This window comes from Hippichthys cyanospilos, chromosome 6, assembly GCF_059441005.1.
Source record: "Hippichthys cyanospilos isolate Australia breed blue-spotted pipefish chromosome 6, RoL_Hcya_1.0, whole genome shotgun sequence".
NCBI classification, from domain to species: domain Eukaryota; kingdom Metazoa; phylum Chordata; class Actinopteri; order Syngnathiformes; family Syngnathidae; genus Hippichthys; species Hippichthys cyanospilos.
The window spans coordinates 25162517-25187296 of NC_142374.1; the positions used below are offsets into that span (position 1 = coordinate 25162517).

The 24780-nt window shown below is 45.4% G+C and overlaps 1 long non-coding RNA gene across 1 annotated transcript in view; it reads left to right on the top strand.

The window, feature by feature from the left end:
- Positions 1 to 24780, top strand: part of LOC148422994 (uncharacterized) — a 121678-nt gene that overhangs the window by 39390 nt on the left and 57508 nt on the right. Inside the window, exon 2 of the long non-coding RNA XR_015865870.1 lies at positions 6619 to 6735. This is a non-coding gene — a long non-coding RNA (uncharacterized LOC148422994). The remainder of the gene's footprint in view (positions 1 to 6618; positions 6736 to 24780) is intronic.

Sequence of the window (24780 nt, forward strand, 5' to 3'; positions counted from 1 at the left end):
ACTCATCTAATAATTTGGGATTTGTATTCATTTTTATATTTTTTACACCAATATTTTTATTTTTACCTACAGTAATATCTGTGTAGGCCCTAAAAAAAACAAACATATGGGTCTGTCACCAGTGTCGGCAGCCACCAAGAGTACCCGATACCGTAAATTACGACCGGTATCGGCCCGATACCGAAACCTAGTATCGCATCTTGCAAATTTGAAAAGACTTTATGACATGTAATCGGGCAAAGCCATGCGCTTATTTGACATACATTTCAATCTTTTTGTTTAGTTTTTGGCTTCCAAAAAATGGGGGGAAGTGGGACACTCCCGCTGTTAGCGCCGGCCATTTCCTGTCTGAGCAGATGGAGGACGCTCGCGCGGCTCTTGGCCTTTTCCTTCCTGCGGGAATCACCTTTATGAAGTTTCCAGCCTGTCAATTTCCCGCTTAGCTGTACGTCCGTCAGCCTCTCAAAGACGTCGGCCGGCCGACGTTGCGTCGCCGCTATTCGGCCCTCGGCCGTAGTCCCGCATGAGCTCGTGTGATTAGGACTAGGTACGTACTTGTGTGTGTGTACACGCTGTGTATATATCTGCATATGTATGTATGCAGTACTTGTATACATACAGTATATATGTGTGTGTATATGAGTGTGTGCATGTGAACAGCTTATGAACAGTATATATATATATAAAGGTAGACAGTTAAAGGGACCCGAGTTCAAATCCACCTGCCCCTGACCTTCCTGTGTGGAGTTTGCATGTTCTCCCCAAGCCCACGTGGATTTGTGGGCCCTCCGGCTTCCTCCCACACTCCAAAAACATGCACGGCATGGTTATTTGAATTGGATGTAAACCAGTTGAAGGTGTCACTCCGAAGCCAGCTGGGATAGGCGCCAGTAAGCCTTGTGACGAGAAGTGGCTCTAGAAAATGTATGTATATATATATATATATATATATATATATATATATATATATATATATATATAATATATGTGTGTGTGTGTGTATTGCCTTTTGGAACAGTTTTTGGGTTGATCCCAGTAGGTAAAATGGTACGCGAAGGTACGAGGATGAGGTTAGAGCGCGCGAGTATTTTCCCATGGGGAAAGCGTGCCCTGCAGCGTGACGCTTCCCCCAAGCGGCAGCTCACACTTGAGGTGTTTTCATGTCAGAGCGCCAGTGAATCGGAGCCCCGGGGGAGGGGGAGGGGGACGGGGAGGTAGGCGGGCGGGCGGGCGGGCGCCGGTGGGGGCGTCCCCAGAAATCTATACAGCAGATGCATGACGTGATCCGGTCAAAGTGGCAAACACAAAAGGAGTAAAAACAAAAGTGTGCGAATCAAGAGAGGGGCTTTGAGCGGCGTGTTTTCAAAACAGCCCAGCGCTCGCTCGCTCGCTCGCTCGCAAGCGTCTCCTTTGGCCTCTCGCCGTCCCATTCTCCCTCCGAGACCACAAAAGATCGGACACCATCTTTGGTAATTAGCTGAGGACTTAACAGGCCCAGACTGGAGGGTTTTTTTTTTTTGCTGTTGTTTTTGTTTTTTTCGAGGGCTGTGGAGCGCCTTGTGAAGTTGGAGAAGCAGAAGAAAAGCCGCGAGAGAGAGAGAGAGAGGGCGGCGAAAATAGCCCAGTGAAAATGTCGAACAGGCCGCCGGTGGGGGTGGACGGGAGGGAGGGGCCGCGGGGGCTAATTATTACTAGTTAACATTTGGGCGCAAAGAAGCCTTGAATTGCAAGTGTAAAGAGCCCGCCCCGCCCCGCCTCCGTCCCTCCGTCCGTCCGTCCCTCCCTCCGTGTGTCTGTCCTCCCTCAATCTCAGGTCGCTCGATTTCTCAAATTCTTTTTGTCAGCCGTCATCAGTTTTCAAATAGAAGTTGCATATCATATTGTGGAAAGTATGATCGCTTGAAAATGGTTACTTATGATTTGACTGTCTATGGATAAACTTTGACTGACTTATCTGATTCCTTTGCTGGCCTTTCCTTTAGCGCGGCTCCATCTAGTGGATGCATAACGCAAGCCCAGCCACTACTGTTGCTTCTATTCTACGCGCCTGATAATGCGGCGCGCCCTATCTACAAAACCGGTTTTGAAAAGGGGCGTTGGTTGAAGGTGCGCCTTATAATCCGGTGCGCCGCACAGCGCGGAAAATACGGCGAAATGAAAGACGGCGAAGCGAAAAGCCCGCATCCATCCGTTAGTCGATTTTGACCAACATCGGGGACTTCACAGTGCGCCTTCAATATTCTAGGTCAAGCTTACTCTGTTTTGGAAGTAAAAAGCTGAGGAAAAGGAGAGAGGCACACAAAAGAAACAAAATGAGAAAGGAGGAGCGCAGCCACAAAGTGGCAACGGCAAGACGGAGAGCCCAAAGTTATAAATTAGGAGCTGTCAGTGTTACAATGTATATTAATAGTCACACCTCTTTTTAATGAGTTTGGCATTGGCAGCTGTGAGGAAATACAAGCCATCAAATACAGCCCCCGCCCCCACCTGCACCCCGCCCCCCCGATGAGAGAAACGCTAATAAATCTGGGAGAGCAAGGCTCATCATAAATATGTATCGCATAAGGCATCTGTTTTACATTGTGCATATAAATCAGGGGAGGCAATGAATCAGACGCCCGACGCTCCGTTTGATAACAAACCAACGGCCGGCCCGGGAGGGGGCCGTTTCCAGCCCCCGCCTTGATCTTCCTTTTGCCGCCCTGGTCTGGTTCGGTCGCTTCCGACTTTCCCTGGGCTCGAGCCCGTGAACGTTGCTTGATGGACAAGTGTTTTGGGGACTTGATTTTGGGACATCATTTCAGGATGACACTTATTCTGCAGCCTTCCTTTAGATTCTCTCTCTCTCTCTCTCTCTCTCTATATATATATATATATATATATATATATATATATATATATATATATATATATATATATATATATATATATATATATACATATAAAAGCTGTAAAATTGTTTTATATGTATTTATTAATTTTAATATTTTTTCATACATATTATGTTTTTATACATATTATATGTTTTGTTTTAAAAACATAATCATTCCACTGTTCATTTGATATTTTGTTTAATTTTATATTCATTTTTTATTTGTTTAAAAAATCATTCCTTTTTTCATTTGATATTTTGTATTCTTTTATTTTCACTTTTTATTTCTTCATTTTAATAATGTTCAATTTTAATTAAATTTTTTTGTTTGATACTGTTTCATTTTTCATTTATTTTTTCAATGTATTTATTTTTATTTTTTTCATTCTTCTATTATGTTTTGATTCTTTTTCCATTTTTTTAATCATTTTTTTATGTTTTTCCTTTTTCATACATTTTTTTTTTTTTTTTTTCTCACATAACCCCTGAAGTGCCTTCATGCACCTCAATTTTAGAAAAACTATTTTAAACAGAGACTAATAGCCCTGCATTGCAAAAACCAGACACATAATAAAATAAATCACATTACCGCCGTATATATGTTCTGGCAGTTCCATTATGTTTTGGGTGTGCGCCTTTAAGGGGTGTGGCCAAGCTCTGTTTATCCTGCACTGAAAAGGGCGCTTGAAGTTGCAAGTACGGCTCCGAGGCTTTTTGTAGCACCCTCGTGGAAATGAGCTGCGGAAAAGCAGCTAAAAATAAGCGCGTGGCTCGGCTTTGGACGTTTCTGGAGACTTATTGCTTGCCCCCCGCCCCCCCGTCCCGTCCCCCCCGTTTGGCAAACTGAAAGCTTTTACTGCAAAACAGCGGCGGTACCTGCTGGGTAGTAATTTAAGTCGACTCCGACGCGGCTGAAAGAGAGTCGACGTTTAGCGAGCCGGGCCGCCATCAAGGAGATATCGCTGCTGGATGCCTTGTTTACCTCCCAATTGATGTCTTTACGTGGGAGGCCCTGGCGTCGGAGAATTTTTGAGGAAGGGGAGCCCTCGGAGATGAAGGTGTAGCTGTAGGTGGAGCCGAGTGTCTGGCTCCACCCACTCACCGTTTGATCGTAGCGAGTCCAAATACCTTCTTTGGGTTAACTGCTGTATTTGCTGCTGTATTTGAATAATATTCCCCCAAAATAGAAGCGACGGCGGATTGGACGTGCCATGCAAATGCGGGCGTCTCCGCCAAAAGGTTCCTCTGGCCGTGCTCGAGTGGATGCAGTGACCCCGACGTATTCCTACGGTATATCCGGGAGTGTCGGGGGGAGTCCAAACGGGAGGCCTCTCCGCAAATATACAAACGCTATTGTGATAGCAGCTGGCCTCCAACATCTGTCTGGGAAATCAAATATCCAGGGAGCAGATGTTCACATATAACCAGTGGTGTTATTTTTTTGTACTTCACGTTGCCCTTGGCTGGTTGGGGCACTGCTGAGGAAAGACAAAAAAAAAAAAAAAAGATGTTGAATGTACTCCAAACCAGTTGTTCTGTGCCCCTTTTTTCCCCCTGTAAAATATTTTTTTTTGCCAAATCGCCCCTAAGCATAGCAAAGCATTTTATGGATGAAAATGAATGTTTGATTTTTGTCTGATTTATTTTGAAAGTATATTTGTCGTGTTGCTTTACCGATGGAAAAGCAGATCCGAAAATCGCTTGCCTTATTGATGTTTACCATGTTATATGTTAAAGCGAAACTGCAAGTGAAAAAAAAAATCATAGTTTACGTCAACTTTAACCGATGGCCTTTAAAAAAAAATTGTATAGACAATGTGCAATTGCTTGTTTTATTGATTTTTGCTTTTTTTTAATAAGTTAAAGTAAAACTGGAAGTGTAAAAAAAAGATTAAATTGACCTCACTTTTAACAGAAAGGCTTGACTTAGTATTTCTTTTTAATTTACTATAGCCTATAATCCGTGGCTTTGTTTTCGTGTTGCATTTATATTATTGTGTTGCGTTTCAATTGCAGGGCAACCGTGAAACCACGACATGGTGTTATATTTAAGTCTAAGTACACAAACAGAAAAAAGAATTGGCATGAGCGCAGACAGAAGTAGACCAGCGCCTGATGAATGACGGACCAGAAAAGTGTCAAATTTCACCCGCCAGCGGTGGCTTAAGGTTGGGCAAAAATACACCGACGGACCGACAGTTTCATCCGTCCGGAAAATTCGCCAGACCGAGGATGGCGGAAAGGGGGCGGGGCTCTGACGGACAAAAAACTTCAAGTTGAAATCACGCCACCATGACGAGGATCCGCTCGGAGTTGAATATGTATCCAAAGTGATTCGACGGCGGAAGACGGATGCTTGGCGTCGCCCGAAGAATAAGCAAAGAAATGGCCCGTGACAAATAAGGGAAATTACCGCCGAGCCGGCTCGTGAAAAATGTTCTCCGGCGCCGGTTTCGCACGCGCGCAAAACGCTCGTTGGGCGGCGGCGCGTCGCGCTAGGCCGCTGTGCCGCGCGGCGGGAGTATTTGGGGATGATTAATCGCGCCGCGGCGTCGACGGTGCGCGCCGAACAGCGGGATCCTCTGCATATGTAAATAGGAGGCGTCCCGGCGCAGGAATAAGACGGGCCGGCCATTCACCAATCTTTTCTATTAGCGCTGACGTCCCAGACAAAACATCCGTTTCCTTTCTCCCGATACACGCGCGCACGTCTTGTCGCCGGCCGAGCATTCGTCTCGGACGCTATTTGGCTAACGAAGGACGCGTCGTCCCCACCGGGAGGCCGCGCGCGTCACGCGCTTGCTTCCCGATAGATAGATGGTCTGGGTGCGCGCATCCGCTCTTTGGCGTTAACTCGATAGCTTCTGGCTTCTAAGCGGAAAGGATCATTTGACGAGGGCGCTTTGACTCTGGACGCCGGACTCATTTCCCGTCTTGTTTTGAGAGTCGGGCCCAGTTTTCACTCGTCCCAATTTTACGTCCCGCTTTTGTTTCCAAGCTAGCGAGTGGGCGCTTTGGGACATGCGTGTGTCGTTCACGCCGTTGTCGCGGTGATTCATGTGATAAACCCAAGGCTCGAAATATGTACTGGATGTATTTTTGCAAGGCTGTTTTGTGAATCGATTGAGGGACCCGAAACAGCATTTGTTCTCTATAAATTGATAATATGACATTATTTATTATTATTATTACTTATTCTCATTAGTATTTCACTAAATAATGACATTTATCTTCATTTTATTATGACGATTATCAGTATTATCATCATTTAAATCAACACATTTATTATTATGATTATTATTACTCAAATCAATAACACAACATTACTCATTATTATTACGACGTTGATGCATGCTTAATACGCCGATGGCCTTTTATTCTGAATGAATTTGAAATGTTGAACTGCATTTGAATGCACCGTACGTCAAGAAAATCTGAAAAAAGTGCTATGTGGACAAACTTTGAAACAAAAGCTCGATAAGGCTATCGCACTTACGTCCTCTGACAGCAGCCTGAACCGTGGCCGTTCTTTTGCAAGGATGGCCGATTATGTCTCCAAAAATCCGGCGCTCTTCAACGCAAATAAAACCGTCTGAAACTGTCGGCGGGCGAACGAATCTCACTTTAGCGAGTCCGTTTGTTTACATGAGCCGCAAAGTGCAAAATTCACACCGCAAAGTCACGGCAAACTGCTTTATTCGGGTCTTGGAATCAATTAAAGAAGAATTTGGACTGTTTACTTTCAGATTCCCGCCATGCCTGAACAAGAACTACTTCCTGATTTTGCGTTGAAGAATCATGGGAAATGACGTCACGGGGTCCTGAGCTTTTCTGGTGGCGTGTTTCCAATGTGGTACAGCCAGGTATGTCATGCCAATTCATTGTATGTTTTACGTAAAAGGTTTTGCAAAAAAAAAAAAAATGCTTTCATTCATCGATCATATATGTATATGTATACTAGGCATCTTCTAAAAGTAAAAGGGATTGTCTTCCTTTTCATGTCATCAGTCAAGACTGACGTTTTTGCTCTCGAATTGCCCTTCAATCTCCGTCACCCAAAAAGTGCTGACAGGTGGAGCAATTTAGGAAATCCCCATTTTGTGCGGGAGCGGCAAGGAGCGTTTGTATATTTTGCTTGGGACGGAGAGGGGGGACTTGAGTGGAGCCAATATTGCTGAAAGAGCGTCGCTCGCATTCAGACGCGCACAAAAGCTGGAAATGAAACGACTTCCTTTTCCGGGCAAAAAAACAGGAGCTCTTGACAGAATAATAGCTGCCGGCCAGATGAACGAGGCCGCCGCCGTCCGTCGTGAAGGGACACGCTCCCCAAGACAAACGGCGTTTAAGCTCGGGCCCTTTTGCGGCTCCACCGGCGTGCCCGCGACCGGCCGGTTAAGGTTCGGAATGCGCTGAGCGGTCAGCGCTCCGACCCGCTATGCAAATATGGCCTTTCCTGCGTGGCCGCGTCCACGCTTCGCTTGTGGCCCGCAAGTTTTCCCATGTCAATACAATACGTTTATGTTGATCGGAATGATTGGAATTCCGATGTTTGGCGGCTAGGAAAAGCATACTCTGCATGACAAAGCACATTCCCAAGCGTACAGTTTTTCCAGTTTTATATAAATATACGTACTATCAAGAGTTGAAAGAGCAGCTGGAACGGATGTGCTCGGTCAAAGGTTGCGTGTTCTCTGTGCTAGTGGGGGCACTTGCGGTAGTAACCTCCAAACTAGGTGAGCTAGGAACAACATCTTAGCCTCAGTCCGGAAGAGTGCAGTCCTTGGAACATCCAACATACTGCGCAGAACCCTATTAGAGAAATAAATGGGAAAAAAATCAGTATCTGGGCCATGGAAAATAGTTGTAAAATGCGCTGTTCCAGGATGAATCATGAAATTTTGCTACATCTGTGACAAATGTTTTCATTTTTGAAACCATGTTTTATCTTTAGTCGGGCATGTTAGCAAAAAATAATCATTACCTTTTGCGCACGAGTGAGCAGGCTAGCCAACGCGCGCGTCCTCTACGATTGACCGGCGACCAATCCGGACCGAAAGTCAGGCGGGATCGGCCGCATTTCCGTGGCAAAGCTAATCAGGCCGAGCGCTGCAGAAAAAGGATGAACGCACGTCTCGGTATCATCGGGGGCGTCGCAAGCGTCCCCCGAACACGGCGGGCATTTTCACGGGCGTCAATCCGCGCGGCGTTAATGATGTAGGACATTAAACAAGCTCATTTGAGTAGCCGGGGCTCTCCCGTTTCTTAAAAGCTCCGTCCAATCAAGCAAATGATTCCTCTTGTGCAATATGATAATGAGCGCGCGCGTGTCTTCAAGAGGACAAGGGAGGGCCTCCATAGATTATATTAGCGCCGTAAAAGATAATTACCATATGTCTGCGCATCCTGTAAACTGATGCGCTTGATGTTTGCATCCAGGATTATTAAAGTGTCTTTTACTTAATTACTTTACACTCCGCTTGAGTGCGCGTGGATGGAGAGGCCATCGTTTTTCAAGCTCCGTACTTTGAAAAAACTCCGTGCTAAACTATTGATTTATGCCCAGCAATTTGTAATAGCTAATACCGCTAGGTCATAAAGCTAAAAATAAAGTCTTTCTTGTCCGTCCTCCTTTGAAAGTTCCGTCGACAAGTACGGCTTGGATCGGTGAAACCGCCGGATGATTTCTACTTATTTATTTATCTTGAAAAGAGAAACAAACCCCAAATTTTCCTCACGGATTTTCGCCGCTTAATTGATATTCTACCAATGCTACAAATGTCCGTATTTTCCGCATGATAATCCGCAGCTAAAGGCCTCCATTTTCTCAAAATCTGACAGTGCGTCTTATAATGGAGAGAATCACGTCAAGGTTTTGATGTCTGCAGCTGATTCAATGAAGAGTGTACCGTTAGAGAACATGGAAAGGGACGCCGCTTGACTCGTTTTTTCATTGCAATTTTTTGGCACGTACTGTACACACAATGTGCACGTCTTATATTTGGGGCTTTACGGTAAATAACAGATACGAGAGTTTCGGAAGAGGTCCTTTATTGTGTTTTGGCATGTGTTGGTGCATCTCATAGACGCTAATGTAGAAAATAGCGGGATTTGACCCCAAGGTTAAGGGTGCCTCCTATATACAGGCGCGCCTCAAATTCGGAGAATTACGGTAACCAACGTGCCATCTTTCGACCGGCATGATAGCACAGAACCGATAATCATCAAGAAAAGATTTGAGTCGGCTTCAATATTTAATAAAAAAGAGAAAAAAGGAATGAAAAATCCCCTCTGTATCAACCAAAAGATTTGGTGTTTTCTGTGGGCGCGTTTCCCAACGTTAGAGCCAATAATGTAAGCTAGCAAACCCGCGTGGGAGATGCAAGAGTTCTGGGTTCCATTGTGGTCCTTTTTCAACTTAAGCGGCGTGTCGCATTGCCGGCGTGAGAACTCGCCGTGCGTCGACTCGTGAATGTCATTTCCTGATTCAAAGCCAGCACACTTCTTTCTTACTGTGTTTTTCCCCTTCATCATTGCTGATGTTGATACTTGACCTGAGCAGGTTATCGTTTGTATATACCTGCGCCCCGCACCCCCCTGCGAATCAATTGTCTGCTAATCTCTCACTCTGGCTTTTCAATTGTGAGAAAATGTAAGCGGCGAGGGCGGCCCCCGTAAATGGCTTGACCCCTTCTGCTTTTTTTTTTCTCACGCAAACAAAAGGCCTGTGAGGAAATATGAAAAATGGCCGAATCATAATAAATGTTAAGAACTCTTCATACTGCCATTGCTCAGAACGGAGGATGATGTATGCGCTATTCATAGTTTTTTCAGCGGAAAAATTTGCCTTTATATACCTTTTGAATTATGGTCATTAATTGTACTTAAATGAAAATTAATTCCAATGACAAACTCCTTCACAACAAGTAAGTGTAATTCATTTTTTATTCATACGGCACCATAATAGTCCATAATACTCTGTCAGGTGTTTTCGAACTTTCAAACTGTCAGGGACACCTTTTAGAAAGCAAATTTTCCAAGGACGCCCATAGCAAGTATTTGCGGAAACAATACAAAACAAAACAAAAAAAACCCTTCAAATTATACATTTACTAGCGCTATCGCAAGGGTTTAATATGTTAAATGACTGAGAAACAGACATCTTTGGGAAGGAGGTAAGGCCCAGTCAAGAGACAGGTGACGAGCCAACAGTTCAACGTCACAAATGGTGAGTTCATATTTTATGTGCACTTTATAGTTGTCACTCACCCCCGATCCACGATGGCAATGTCACGTGTAGCTAAGTTCCCCCCCCCCCCCCCCCCCCACACACACACACACACACACACACACACACACACACGCGCACACATACTCACAGCCACAAAGTTGTGGTGGTTTCGTTTTGAGCAATAGTGCCTTCATTTGCAGCTGGACAAGATCGAGTATTAACAGGGCGTGAGACTGCTTCAGACTCCACGCAAGCGTAGGATTTTTATTGCAGTACATCATGTAGGCACTGCTGTAAAAACATGAAAAAATACACTATTCGCAAAAACGATCGTATTACTCGTTGGTATAGGGTCTTTTTCTTTTTCAATAACTCAACTTTTAATTTGATAGTGTAAAAATGAATGATATTTTCTCCATTCCGTTAATAAAAAGAAGAGCTTCCACATCTGTAAATCCGTAAATGTAACAGGCGGCTATTAAAGGGTCAAGTCGTTGACGTTGACATAAGCACTCGTAATGAAGCTAAACTGCAAAATTGTCAACTTGTCTTATTTGCGCTCCTGTTGCGTGTTGCCAAGATCCGGCGCGCTCATTTAGCCCTGAGAGGGACGTCATTAGCTCGCTCGGGGACCTTTGGCTCAGCCAGCGCCTGCCTGAAGTGATCGGCGTCATTCCTCCTTCTTGACCTAAGGGCCAACGGAAAGACGGGCATTGGATGGGCCTTTGCTTTACCACATCCATCCTATTTGGACTAATGATCTGTTTTGATGCGTACGGGCTGACGCTGGAGCTCATGCAAGCAGATGTTGACATATGTCACCCGGGGCGCAGTTGTTTCGTATCCGCGTATCATTTCGTAGTCAGGAACTTTGAAGCGTTGTCGAAAAGGCAATCTCAAAACGACGGGCGCGTTTAGTATTTTCACTCATCTTCAGAATATTGGGTGCTAGTTCTATTTAAACAAGATTGATTTCCGTTACTTTGAATCACGAGTATGTAATATATGTGTTGCATGTATGAAGACACTGCCATCCAGTGGTCACGCTTGTCACTACAGTGCTCAATCGGCTTAAGAATCGATAAGCACTAGTCAAGGGGGTTAGCTACCCTCCATAAAAAAACGTATTCGATGAGAATTTCTGTTATTATTAGACCAGGATTCTCCTCCATGGCACTGAAAGAGTTAAAGCCATAGCTAACGTCAATGTTATGTGCCTTGGTGCAAATTGTTGGCGGGAAATGTGGATGAAACGGGAAAAGGTGAAAAGTGGAAGAGCACAGTAAAACAATGCAAAATACTAGTGTTTTGTTTGTGGGCTAGCCGGCATCGGAATAAAAAGTCAAAATGCATCACAAACTGTACGAAATGCGACGGTGATTACGTATTGCATTTGAATCATGTCTCCTGTCTGCAAATAATGCGGCTTTTCGTATCTTGAATTTTCTCTCCTGACTAGAGACCATATTTTTCCGCCAAAGCTGAATATTTTCGTAGCGAGGCGTTCGTAAGTACACGTACCGTTATTTCCAATTTTGAATTTTAGTAAATGTGTGTTGTTTTTTTTGTTTTTTTACAATTTCCCGCTGGGTTTAATACTGCGCTCGTTTCAAATCAATTTAGCAGCAAAACGGACTTTTTTTGATCCTTCTCTTCCCTGCTAAAACGTAGTCAAATGCCCATCTGTACCGCCAGCTAATGAAGCGGTCCACATATTATCGCTTGTGGTATTTGCGCTAGATTTACCCTTCCTCACTCGCCCGATTTTTTTTTTTTTCTTGTCTGCACTCACAGACAAATCCCCAAGCCCCGTCCGCTTCTTTTATTAAATTCGCCTCAATAAAAAAAGCTCAGACAGGATTTATGAGGTGCTCAGCGCCACCGTTTAGTATTTCCCCGCGTTATTAACTGAAAATCAATAGAAAGCAAAGAAAATGGAAGTCATACAAGTGTTGTCGCCTTTATATTATGTCGGCTGTCGGCTCAGATTCATGGGAGGGGAGGCGGGCTTTGCGCTTACATGGCGGCGGCTCAACTGGAAGTTATTCATTAGAGGGAGCCGGCGCCGGGATACATTCTCGGCGGCACCTCGGCCGCATCCGTCTTGGCCGGCCGCGAATGGGTGCCTGATAGAGATGTCGCCCGCCGCGCGCCCGCCGCCCGATTTATGATTATTTTCTTCTTAAGACCTTTTTTAACACCATTATGAGGCCCGTACCCTTGGAAAATAAACTGGAATAGCGTTACGCTTAACCCGCTCTCGCCGACATTGACGCCATCAGTCATTCTTGGGCGATTGCCGTTCCTTCCCGCAAATTCTGCCGCCGTCGCCCCTGAGCCCGTGACCAGGCTTTTTTTTTTCCCATTTCAGCAAATTCTTGAGAATTTTCCATCCTTTTACGCATTTTGTCAATTTTATTTTAAGCATTTTGTCCAGTTTTTTTAAATCGTCAAAGGATTTTTACATCAAAGAAAGAGCTGAAATTTCACCCAGAATGTCAAAGTTCAACACGGCAGACAGTGGAGTCAGTTCAGTTTTCACCTTAATTTTTGGCGAAATTCGCAGCTTTCCCAAAATGGGCCTTCCCCGATGTGCTGTTAATTGGCTCCTGCACCGGAGTTCAAAAATTGTTAAAAAAAAGAGCAAAGCTTCGAGATTGGCTTTTTGGCACATTGTTTCGCTACAAACAAAACAAAAAAAACCCTAACCGCAGACCCTCTGTCTGTTAATCATCTAGGAATACAACATCCTCAATTTTTTCAAAATCAAGAACAGAATGAGTTCAATCCTATTTTTACGCCGCGATTTTCAAACGGGTCAATTTGACCCGAAACACAACAGCCGCGCCATGGAAAATACTCATTCCATCTGAGGGAAAAGTGTCTTTATTCACATGCCAAGCCTTTTCTCTCTCTCTCGAAAAAAAAAAAAGTGTGAATAAAGAGCTTACCCCCACGCTAATTTCATTTCATGACAATCATGTAAATATTCCGTGGTGAGGAGCGCCCGATACGGCCAGTAATTACTTAAGGCTTTCCTTCACATCTCTCCTCACTTTTTTTTTTTTTTTATTATTACTGAAAAGCTTTTCAACATTAGCGCTCTCTTCCTGACAAATGAAATGAAATTTCATTAGGCGGGCCGCGCTAATGGCATGAAACTATCAGCTGCGCTACGCCCGGCCCCGGCAGATTAATCAAATAGTCAGCGTCCGTCCGGGGCGCCCATCGATCCCCGCGTCCGTGTTTGTCTTGGGCAAAGTCTCGCGTATTGATCTGCATATCTTCAACGTGTGCAGTCTATCACTAAACAATTATTCCAATGCGCCGTGCTCAAGTTCTCTCCAAAATGTCCCCCGATTCTCCATTGGTTTTGCGTGCCCAAAAATGTTCCTGGCCCATCTTGGCACGTTGTATTTGCAACAAACAAACATTTTTGTCATTTAGAATGTTTTTTAGCAAATGGAAGAAGTAATCATTTTCCACAAATCATCTTTAATCTTACTTGTCCCTTCACAAAGTTTCAATCGACTTGTTTTGTTGACGTTGACCGATCGTTTTGTTGGCGTTCCTTTTAGCGCGGCTCCATCTAGCGGATACAAAACGCAAGCCCGGCCACGACTGTAGCTTCTATTCCGTGCGCCTCATTATGCAGTGCGCCCTATAGTTGAAAACATTTTGAAAATAGGCCAGTCATTGAATATTATACTGCGGGAAATGACCAGCGGATCGTTAAAACGATCAGCAACTTTGACTGATTATTTTAGGCCGACGCTTCCACGGCCACGAAGGGGGGGGCCCGTCCCAATTCGAAGAAAATGCGGGGACAGCCTACGAATGTTTCTTTTTGTAAAGTCGTCGCTTTCGTCACAAGCCGGCATTAGCTATCACATTTAACACCTTGGCTCCGGTCGACTTTGAGCCGCTCGACCTTTCGACCCCGGCGGGGGGGGTGGGCCGGGCACGCGAGACCCCGGCGGGACTTTCCGGTCCAACGGCGGCGCGGGAGCGGATGCGGATCTCAAGGTTGCACCTGAGTGTTCAAGGGCAGGTCCAAGTGTAATCGGCACTTAGATCATAGATTAATCTTATTTGCTATCTATTAGGCCGGATTCTTGCTTCCCCGGCTTCCCCCGCCGGCCCCCCTCCCCCGGCCGGGATTAGCGCCATACTTTAAGATAATGGATTCTTACGGAAGAGGGGGTCAAGAAGCCGCCTTGTTTCCCGAGCCGGGGCTAATATGATTAATCTAAAAGCCACTCTTTGAAAAGAGGTGCCACCTCGGGCGGCCCCTAATTGGCAAAGAAAAGGTGAGCGGCCAGAACGCCGCGCTCCCATTGGCTCCTCCGCCGCGGAGGTGAGAGGAAATGCAATTTGTGTCATTCCCTTGTTTTCCATCCAAACGAATGGGCCGCGCCGCGCAGACGGCCTTTATTCGATATATTAGGGCTAATCCGATCGTCCAAATCGTTCAACCTTTCGGTTCTCGCGTGCATGGCTTCGCTATATGTAATGCCCTACATTCATGTTAATCGTCGCAGACCTCGCGGATAATTGACATTTCCCTCAATTTGAAGGAAAAGGGACAGACTTAAAAGAGGTGGAAAATGGTGCGGGTTAACATTTGGAAAGATCTGGAATGTCGCGTAATTGTCCATCAACACAAAAGGTTACATTGAGAGATTTATTGATTTCCCTAAGTAGCTCATTCCCATTCCAAATCTTGCCCTTGTTTGGATTTCTGCGCTCCGCCACGCGCCCCGCAGATAAACGGCAGATCCACTCTGATAAAATATATCCAAATGTGGCAGCCCCGGCCGATAACCTCCCCGAGGCGCCCGGCTTATCTCTGCCGCTCATCGCGACTGAATATTTATCGCAAACAACAGCCGCGCGTTCATACAGATTATGTACAAGTTGCGCGTCTTGTTTACCCCCCCGCCCCCGCGACCGACCGCAACCTCGAGTACTGCGTCAAGGAGTATGCCGTTTAATTCCCCGGATATGGGACGCGCCCTTAAATTTAGGGCCGCATCCTGCTATTTCCCATCTTACCTTGTATAAGACGCACCTTGGCGACAATGTCAAAACTATGGCAAAAGTGAATAAATGCCATCTTGGTAAATCCTTCATATTTTCTTTTGTTCATACCCGTAGGTTATACACCGTATCCGCCCAAATATAAGACACATCCGCCTACAGGACGCACGAATTTGGGGTCAAATTCTGATCATTTCTGTTACCGTGTACAAGACGTGAAGTTTGGCGACAATGTCAAAACTGGAGCAAAACAGGAAAAATCTCGGCTTTCATATTTTCTTGTGTAAGTTACACACCGTAATTCACCAAGTTCAAGACGCACCTGGATATAGAACGCACCCTTCATTTTAAGGTCAAACTCTTTTCGTCGTTGCGGTGTAAAAGGCGCACCAACACTTGTCGAAACTAATACAAAGCAGAACAACTCTCATTTCCCCTAAACTTTCCATATTTTCGTGTGTTCATATCTGTGAATTATATATTTGTCGCAGGTTAAGTTAAGTGTGTTTTAGATTTGCCACATATTGAGCAGACAGTAAACACCTCGCCAGCGAAAGGTTCAATGCGCTCGTAGCGGTTATTTTTCCTCTTCCTCGCGACGCAGCTCGAGTTCATTTTGCCCTAAACGCCCAAACTCGGGCACGGGCGTGATAAGAAGTACCGATTGCATCGATACTCGGAATCAGTAATGATAATAATGACACAAAATTGGAGTGCTGCTATCGGGGGGCGAAAAGCGTTCTGGAGCATTCCCAGTCGGAGACGACGTCGGGCGAAGCGACGCTGCCGGGGCGCCGACGTGAAACGTGACTGACTGGGATTGAAAAGCGCCTGACCCAGCTCGCTCACCTCTCGGCGCCCATTTAGCTCTTCAAAAATGGCATTTCAATTAGGTGGCCGGCGTCTGGCGCACCTGCGTGTTTCCCGGGCAAAAGGCTGCGTCACCTTTTGCGAGCGGAGATTGAAGCCTCATTTCCATGCTCGCCTGATAGCGCGCCGCTACTGTGCTCATTAAAAGCTGTCAGTCACCCGCCGCGCTTTTGTTTACACCATTTGTCAACGTCAGCGCCGTGGTGCCAATGGCCGCCACTCGCAATCCCAATTAAGAGGCGGCTTTAAATTAATCTTGAAGACGTATCAATAGGCTATCGATTGTTTCCAAAAGTCCTGCGATCGGACAATCTAGCCCGCGGACGCCGCTGACCCCTGAACAAGTCCTTTGAAGAAGAAGGCGTTATTACAAGTAGGAATCCCGGTATTGCCTGGTAAAAGCTTTCTTTTTCTTCCAAGTTGTAGACTCGTCACCTGTCCCGTGACCGGACCTTTCCCCCTTCCCAAAGACGTCTGTCCCTCACTCATTTGACTTTTTTTGTGCGTGAAGTGACCGGAACGAATCCAAGAGGATCCGGCCACGTTTCAAAACAAAAGGTTTCTCAAAATAAAATAGCTTTCAGATTGGGATAATACGCGAAATTTCGGCCCCGTACTAGTCGATACCCGGACCGGCACGGCCGACATAGAGAACCGTAACGGCGAAGATCACGTTTGCCTTGAGTTTCCCTCGACTCGCAGGAAAAACGGCGGCTTCCGGTTGGCTCCTGTCCAAAAGGCAGAGTAAAAGAGTTGCAAAGTTTTCGGCGAAGATGCTGCATCCAGCGCTTTTCCTCCCGCCGTCCGATTCAGCGCCATATAAGCTTTATATTTTGTGCTGCATAATCACTGCATGAAAATGGAGTCGCAAATGCTAATGTCTCTAATTGGAGCGCTAATAGAGAGCGTTCTCCCCGGCTCCCGGCTTTCGGGGGGTCTGTGTAATCAGTGTCGACAGTCGTTAAGGGAATGGAGAGGCAACTAGGAATGTCAGGAGAGGGCCCGGGCGGTTCCGGCTGACACTACCCCAATCTTGCGGCACCCATTAAATGGCACTTTCAACACATTACCAACCATAACATCCTTGAATATCACTGATTTTATTTGCAGTATCAAACATTTCATTTCACGCGCCATTAATGGGGAAGTGCTGAGCTTCTAATGCTGCCAAACATTTAGTAACTACCTGGACTCGCAGAACCAATTAACTCCAGCGACAACATGGCCAATTAAACACACAAATAGGTGAGTCCGGCTTTGGTTACTGCCCTAGTAATTTACTTTTGAATAAACCCCGCCGCAAAAAAAGAAAAAAACAAAAACATTGCAAAATGCGCTCACGGAATTGGCCTGTGAAGTGAGTCGAGGAAGCCGAATGGAGAGCGAGGCCGGCGGAGAATATACACGCTGGCGTGACGAGCGCTACAAAAGAAAGCTTGTAAATGAGCTAAAACGGAGCAGCAAATTTCACCTGTTGTTATCCCACTTGCTATCTATTGCGAGTTTACGTCTCTTCTTTTTCTTGATTATCGTGTTTTCTGCACAATAAGGTGCACCGAAAAGCCTTAATTTTTTGAAAAAGCTGATCACGCGCCTTATAGTTCGGTGGATGGGGAATGAAGTGATAAAGTAAGCCTTACCTGTTTTGAATTTATCGCCCTATACATTGCAAATTTACGTCTCTTATTTTTTGATTATTTTTCTTCCTAATGAGGACCAGACCAAAAAAAAAAAACATCAATTAACTAGTCCAAACAAACACTAAAAACAGAAACTAACTAATCTACTAAAAAATGAATAAATAAATAAAAAAATAATCCCTGTGATAAACGAGCAAACACTGTCGATTTTTGACCAAGCGAAAGCCTTTTAAATCCGCTCAGCATTGTGCGCTACAAAATGTAATTTCAGCAAATGGCGAGGACCGTTAAAATGTGGATAACGGACCAGAAATGGCCCTCGCGCCCTAATTTGGACACCGTTGCTCTACTATTTGGATTTGTCCTTACGGTCTTTTTTTTTTCGGCGGGTTTACCGCTCTATTTTCTTGATTATTTCATACTACTACCGTGCTTGATTGGCTTAATATTAAGAGGAGGGACGGCCACACAAGTATTTTACATGATGAAAAATCCGGTCCATGGCACTGAAAAGACGCGGACGGCGGGCCGCAAAAGGCCCCCGGGCCCGAGGTTGGACACGGTGGCTGTACGTCCTCATTCCTTTGTCTGCGGAACTCGTAGCTTCATTGCGGAGGTAGCCAAAGGGCAGCTAAGTCGCATTTGACTGGTGTCTTCTCTCATCCTGCAGGACAGCAGATACAAATCAAGTTCCTTTGACCCCATTGTCCTCGCCACACTTGGACTCCCCCGAAGGCAATACGCCGCTACGGGATCCTTTCTTCCCTTTTTTTTTTCTTTCCTAAGCAATTTCCTTGGCTAAAACAGCTAATGTCTTGATTCCGAATGGCGCCGACTTCAAAGTCGTCGTTTCGGTCAAAACCAAAACACAAAAACGAGATGTCCGCTCGATGCTTCGCTTCCTTCTCCGTTTTAATGAAGTGAAAACTCCGCTCCCGATCCCCGCGCAATTTCAAATCGATGAACAATCTTCTTTGCGGGAGAGAATTAGCGGCGGGGGCGGACCCCCCCCGGCGGCTCATCCTCTGCGGCCAACCGCGCCCGTCTTGTCGTCCTGACCTTTCTTCCGTCGGAATGAAATCCGAGTCGGCTTGAAAATAAACAAGGCCGTTTCCCGGGCCCGTTAGCCCGCAGACGCCGCTGACCCCTGAACTTAATTTTCTATCCAAACATATATTCATAGGTGGCACCTTCCTCTACCCGAGATGGAAAGTGTCACAGGTGTTGAAGTCTGATTAAAAATATGATAATGTCCGTGTCCTGGCCCGCAACTATTTTCGCCATGAATAGGATTAAACGCAATATATAGCATATTTGATGCGCCGCCTCGTGTTGTTTGGATTATATTAGCCGCCATTTTACCATTTTTACACTCCTCCGGTCATTTAACAAGCGTTCCTTTGACTGTCGAACGGGACGCTTTAATGGGTCCTTTACCGGCGTTATTGGCTGGTAATGTCATCAGTGTTGACACGGACTTGTGAAAATGGCAAGCAATGCCGTTTTCAATCGACCGAATAATCATATGTATGACTTTTACGTACCGCGCTCGCTAGCGGTGCTCGGAATACATAGAGGGGAGATTTGAAAACTTTGAATTGAATGGTTTTCAAATTTCGGGCAAATTGATTGGAATGGGAAATTGTTAGCTTGTTAGATTCGGCCGCCGAAATACAAGATGTTCCACGAACAGGCTTTGTGCTGGTTAAGATGGTACTTGGCTGGAAAAAAAATGTTGACATTGTGAGATAGATAACCGTCTGGATGGCTAACGAGAAAATATGGAACTGGCAACAAGCGAGCTAGCAATATAGCTAGATCACTAGCGTGCAAGCTGAATAACTAGCTTGCAAGTTGAATAGCTAGCTAGCTTGCAGTCGAAATATCTAATAGCTAAATAGATAGCTAGATTGATCTATCGATAGCTATCCAGATAATTAGCTAGCAAGTAAAATAGCTAGACTGCACTCTCAATAACTAGCTTGCACGCTAAATAGTTAGCTACCTTGCGCTCTTAATGTCTAGCTAAATAGATAGCTAGGTAGATGTATTGATAGATGTCGAGATAACCAGCGAGCAAGCCATTCAGCTCGATCAGTCGAGTGCAAGCTGAGTAAGCGGCTTGCAAGCTAGTTAGCTAGCTTGCGCTCTTATACATAGCTGACTAGCAGAAACCATTTTTAATGAAATTGAATCGATTGATTTTGAATGGAAATTTGTGCAGAAGTGAATCGGAGACCCCAAAATCGGAATCGAACGGTGACACAGCCCAAGATTCCCACCCCTAACAACCCCTAACTAAAAGACATTTGTTTCGGGGATATTCAGATCACATCAGAACGCGTCAGATCGACCGGCCGTATTTGGAATCAAACGGACGCGAACGCTAAGTGATTCACGTTCCCCCAGAGCCATTATATTTGGGACGCGCCACCTGTTTCTTGTCGGCGAGACAAAGAGTAGGGACCTGCGCACCCCCTAGCAGCGTCCTTATCAGCACCTTGCCCGCAAAGGGTTAATTCAATCATGTCAGGCTTCCTCGCTCCGTTCCTCGCCTCCGCCATCATACTCCAGGCCCATTGGAGCATTTCCTCATTGATGGCACCTTTGGCTTCACAATAGAAGCTAATTTGTTCGAATCTTTCACAGGTCAGGGGCTGCTTCAAGGCGAACGGACCGCCTCGGGGAAAAAAAAAAAAAAAAAAAAAAAAATCCAGCCGCCCGGGCCAAATGAAATGCCCGCCGGTTTTATGGCCGCAGACGTACCGCACTGCATAAATATCCATTTGTTTGACTTCATTTGGGTCGGCGGGATCCGGCCGCGCCATCCCGCTTAACGTAGCTTAATAGATTGATTCCACCGACATGGCTCGTAACGAACGCTAAATTGTTTTATCTCTTAAGTCTTATTTGCTCGGCCGGGAAAACATACGAGGTAATATGGCGCTAGCTAAATGGAGCGTATAATAGATCTCTCCCTAAGGCATAAGGATAGCTCGATGGCGCGCCTATGATTAATGAAAATCATAATGCTCTTGAAATAGACATTTTTCTCCCGTTTTGGCACTTTTGGCCCTTCCCACCAACGCTCGTTCCGATCGCTCGTGCGCGACGTGATGGATTCTCAGCGTTTGGAGTTCCGGACGCCGGACTCGACTCACTTGGCGGCGGCAAGTATGCTAACAGGGCCGCTAACTTGCTACGCGGCATATAATCGCTACAAAACATGATACCGTGTACTGATATCACTCTGCGACATTTTTAGTTTGTACTTCTATTGAGCTCTCGTCGATACCATTTTTGGATGAGTGTGATCATCAAGTAACGTCATGGCATCACCTCACGTTTCGCGAGAATTGGGATGAAAATGCGCTGACCAAGTAAAACAGTGGATGAAGGCAATTCAGTGGGTACAAGAGATTTGAACAGGTTTTCTACCGCAAACTGAATGCTTTTCAACCCCTTTTTTATCCAATCCTTTTGATCGTTACATCGAAGGTATTTCGTATTCAAGGGAAAGCGTTGAAAGAAGGCGCTAGGTAGCTGAACATGGTGACATGTCAAAGTTCAACGTGACACGACCGCTTAGTTATCGCACTACAAGGAATGTGCCAGAATGTATTCCTCCACAAGGGTAAATGAACAGTGCAGATTTCTTTCCAAATGACCATATTTTCCACACTATAATGCACAGCGGATTAAAAGGCGCACCTTCAATGAATGGCCCATTTTAAAACGGTTTTCATATACTGTATCAAGTGTACAGCATTACAAGGTGCATAGAATAGATGCCACAGTAGTCACAAGTCATGCATCCACTAGACGGAGCTGCGCCAAAATGTCAACAAAACAATCAGATAAACTCAAACTTTTCAGTCAGAAATGAAGAATAGAGATGATTTGTGGAAGGTATCTGAAGAATGGAGAAAAAATACCTTTTGATCTATCTATCTCTCTATCTATCTATCTATCTATCGATCCATCCATCCGTCCGTCCGTCCGTCCATCCATCCATCCATCCATCCATCCATCCATCCATCACGCTTGAAAATAAGGGGGATTTATTACGTCTTTTTTCATTTCGGTTAAACGAGGAAAACATTGTATAAATAGTTTGAGTTCAAGTACTTCCATCGAGTACTCGCCAATAGCATTTCATAAGAAACAATGGTCCATTCCTGCTATCGGTCCAGCCCGCTCGAATGTCCAGACGGCAAATGAAAACATTAGCCGATCAGCTCCACTCCGCTTCTTGATGTTCCGTATCACGATATTATTATTGGCAGCATTTGGGGACTTAGCCGGCGTTTCCCACAGCCCGTGTTTTCTCCCGCCCCAAGAAAGTTGCCTCCGAAGAAAAGTGAACTTGGGCGCAGAGCGTGCAGGTAAAGTGTCGCGTGCGCCGAAAAGGCATTCATTCCAGCGTGAAGTGGCTCCTCCCCTTCCGTCATCGGAAGGCTTCCTCCCAGCCAATCGATGACTTTTAATTCCGTACTATTGATATGCTTGGAGAATGCGGCAATTGAAGCGCGCTTGCGCGGACGAAGAGTAATTGGGGCCTGACCCTTGCGAGCATCTCCACCAGCGGCGGGGTGGGGGGGTGGGGGGTGTGTGTCCGCTCACTTTGTCGACACTCACTTGTGGCAAGGTGATAAATTACAGTTCTTAACTACCATTGATTACCCGGCGTTTCTCCAGCTCTGGTGACAACTGTTCAGTCACTCCGAATGGCTTTTAATGGCACATTAGAGAGAAGAAGGTGTACGGTTTCCCCAACATTGATTCCGCTCGCTTGTTGCCCTAATAAAGACAAACTGACGCGCGCTCCTCTCTGGGAATATCCAGCTACAGACATCCGACCCAAATTTTTTTCGCCGAGTAATACGTCACGGACGCGAAAACTCCCGACGGCCGCCACGGTGCCAAGGCCGTATTGTTCATCCTTAACCTTGAGATGTTTGGGAATGCGCCTTTTGGTGCTCTTCTTAGGACGAGGGCGGACACTGTTACTCGCCGGTTATACCCTTGGGCTTGCTTCTTAGCGTTTACAGGTGACGCTAATATATATATATATATATATATATATATATATATATATATATATATATATATATATATATATATATATAATTATTTTTAATCCCTCACTTTTTCGCAATGAATGGAAACGGACCCCTGGCAAAAAGTGCAGTCTTGCATACACACAATTCTATCAAATGCTTCCCGTTTTTTTTTTTTTTCTCCCTTCGGCCAGCTCTATTTTCGGTTCTCTCTTAAATCGGGCTGTTCTTTTTGTGCGCGCGAAGGCCGGCGCCCAACACAGCAAGTTCACGCCGGCCGGCCGGCCCGGAACAAATAGCCCGGCCGCTATTTGAACTGCGGCAGCGCAATAAGCGGAGCAAAACGGGCAGCGCGCGGGCTGGCTTCGCAGGGCGCACCTGCTCTTTTGGATCTGGCTGATTTATGTTGGCGCGGCAAAGGCACCGGGGTCCAGGTGACCATAGATCAATTGCGCCATAACTCACGTCACTGCTTTGCTTTCATTGAAAAATGGATGATTGACAGCATTTGATTTAGCAATTATCCAGTTGAGCATCCCGCCGCCATATTCTTAACGCTCATAAAGCCCCTTCGTGTTGCGTTATCGATGCGAAGACACATTTTGGAAGAAATCCGAGGGCGGAACTTAGTCCATTTTGTTAGAAAGGTCCACTACTTACTTTGAGAGTTTGTTCAGCTTCAACATGGCTGTTTTGTTCCTCTTCTCGACGTTCCGAAGCGCTTCGTTTTGCCTTTTTTCTTTCTGCCTCATTGTTACAGGATTGCGCGGTACACATATGTTGAACCGCAGTCCTCGAGGATCGGTATCCTGCATGTTTTAGAACCGTCCCTCTCAAACACACCTGATTCAGAGGGAAAGGATCGTTTTTGAGCTCTTGCAGAGTTTGCTAATAAGCTAATTATTTCAGTCAGCTGTGTTGATGTTAGAAAACCGTAAAACATGCAGGATAGTGGAGTCCAACACCTATTGTGTAGTATTTGACTTTTTGTCACTGAAAAAAAAAATGCAGAGTTGATGTTGTTTCTAGCCAAAAGATAAGACTTTTTGGAGGCATTATCTTTTACGAGATCTTGTGGACGAAATCTCGCGGCAACGAGATCTTAGGTAAAACAACACAACGCGACCGGCGAAATCAAAACATTATAAGGCCGACAATGTTGTCAAATGTTCGTAAGTGGGCAGGTTTAGCTGAATAAAAGAGTCAACGGACGACGATTCATATTTTGATGTCAAAAAATGGATGCACGTTGATTTGAAATTTGAAATTTTTCTTCTGTTTGATATTCTTTGCACTTCACTGTACTCCTTGAAAAGAAGTTGGACAACAACATATTTTTATCGGCGCAGTCACTGGATATTTGTGGTTTATTCTTAGTCAAAAATGTTTTTGGTTTTAGTTTTTTCTCTTTTTATGATGCGTTCTAGACAAAATATGTTCAAACGAAACTAGAAAAGAAACAAAAATCATAGAAAAACGTCCATTCGTCCAAGGGTGCCGTTTCTCGTAAGCATTGGCTGCTTTTTCTTCCGCAATATTACTTGTAATTGATTTGGAAGCAATGAGCAACGTTTTGTGTTTTTTTTGAGGGTTGTAGGGGAAATTCATCCCGACCGCCCGCGAAACGTGAGCCGCACATGGGGCAAACAAAATAAGCTTATCTGCTTTTATATAAATATCTCGGCAGCTGAGGTCCACGCACAAGCGCTTGTTGAGTTAACGGGCGTGATGGCTTGCGACTTCCTGTCGGTCTTGTGAACTCGCCGGATCCCCCGGGACCGACGCGGCCCGGGTTCGGCTCAAGCAAAACAAGACGGCCGGTCTTTGGCTTATTACGGGATCAGCGGAGTTTACAGGAAACGATCGCGCTCAACGCTCACGTATTTCATTTCGGATTCAAGCGCGGCCTCGCTGTCCGCTTCCAAGCGAGCTGCTTTGTTTCAGAAGCCGTAAAAAGCTTTTACGGCGTGGAAGCGCTCCCACGCTTCAATCTCCTGCATGTATCGTGTTAATTAGGACCTTTTGGGTAGTGTAGTGAAGCACATTCGGATTTAAATGATTGTAACTTGA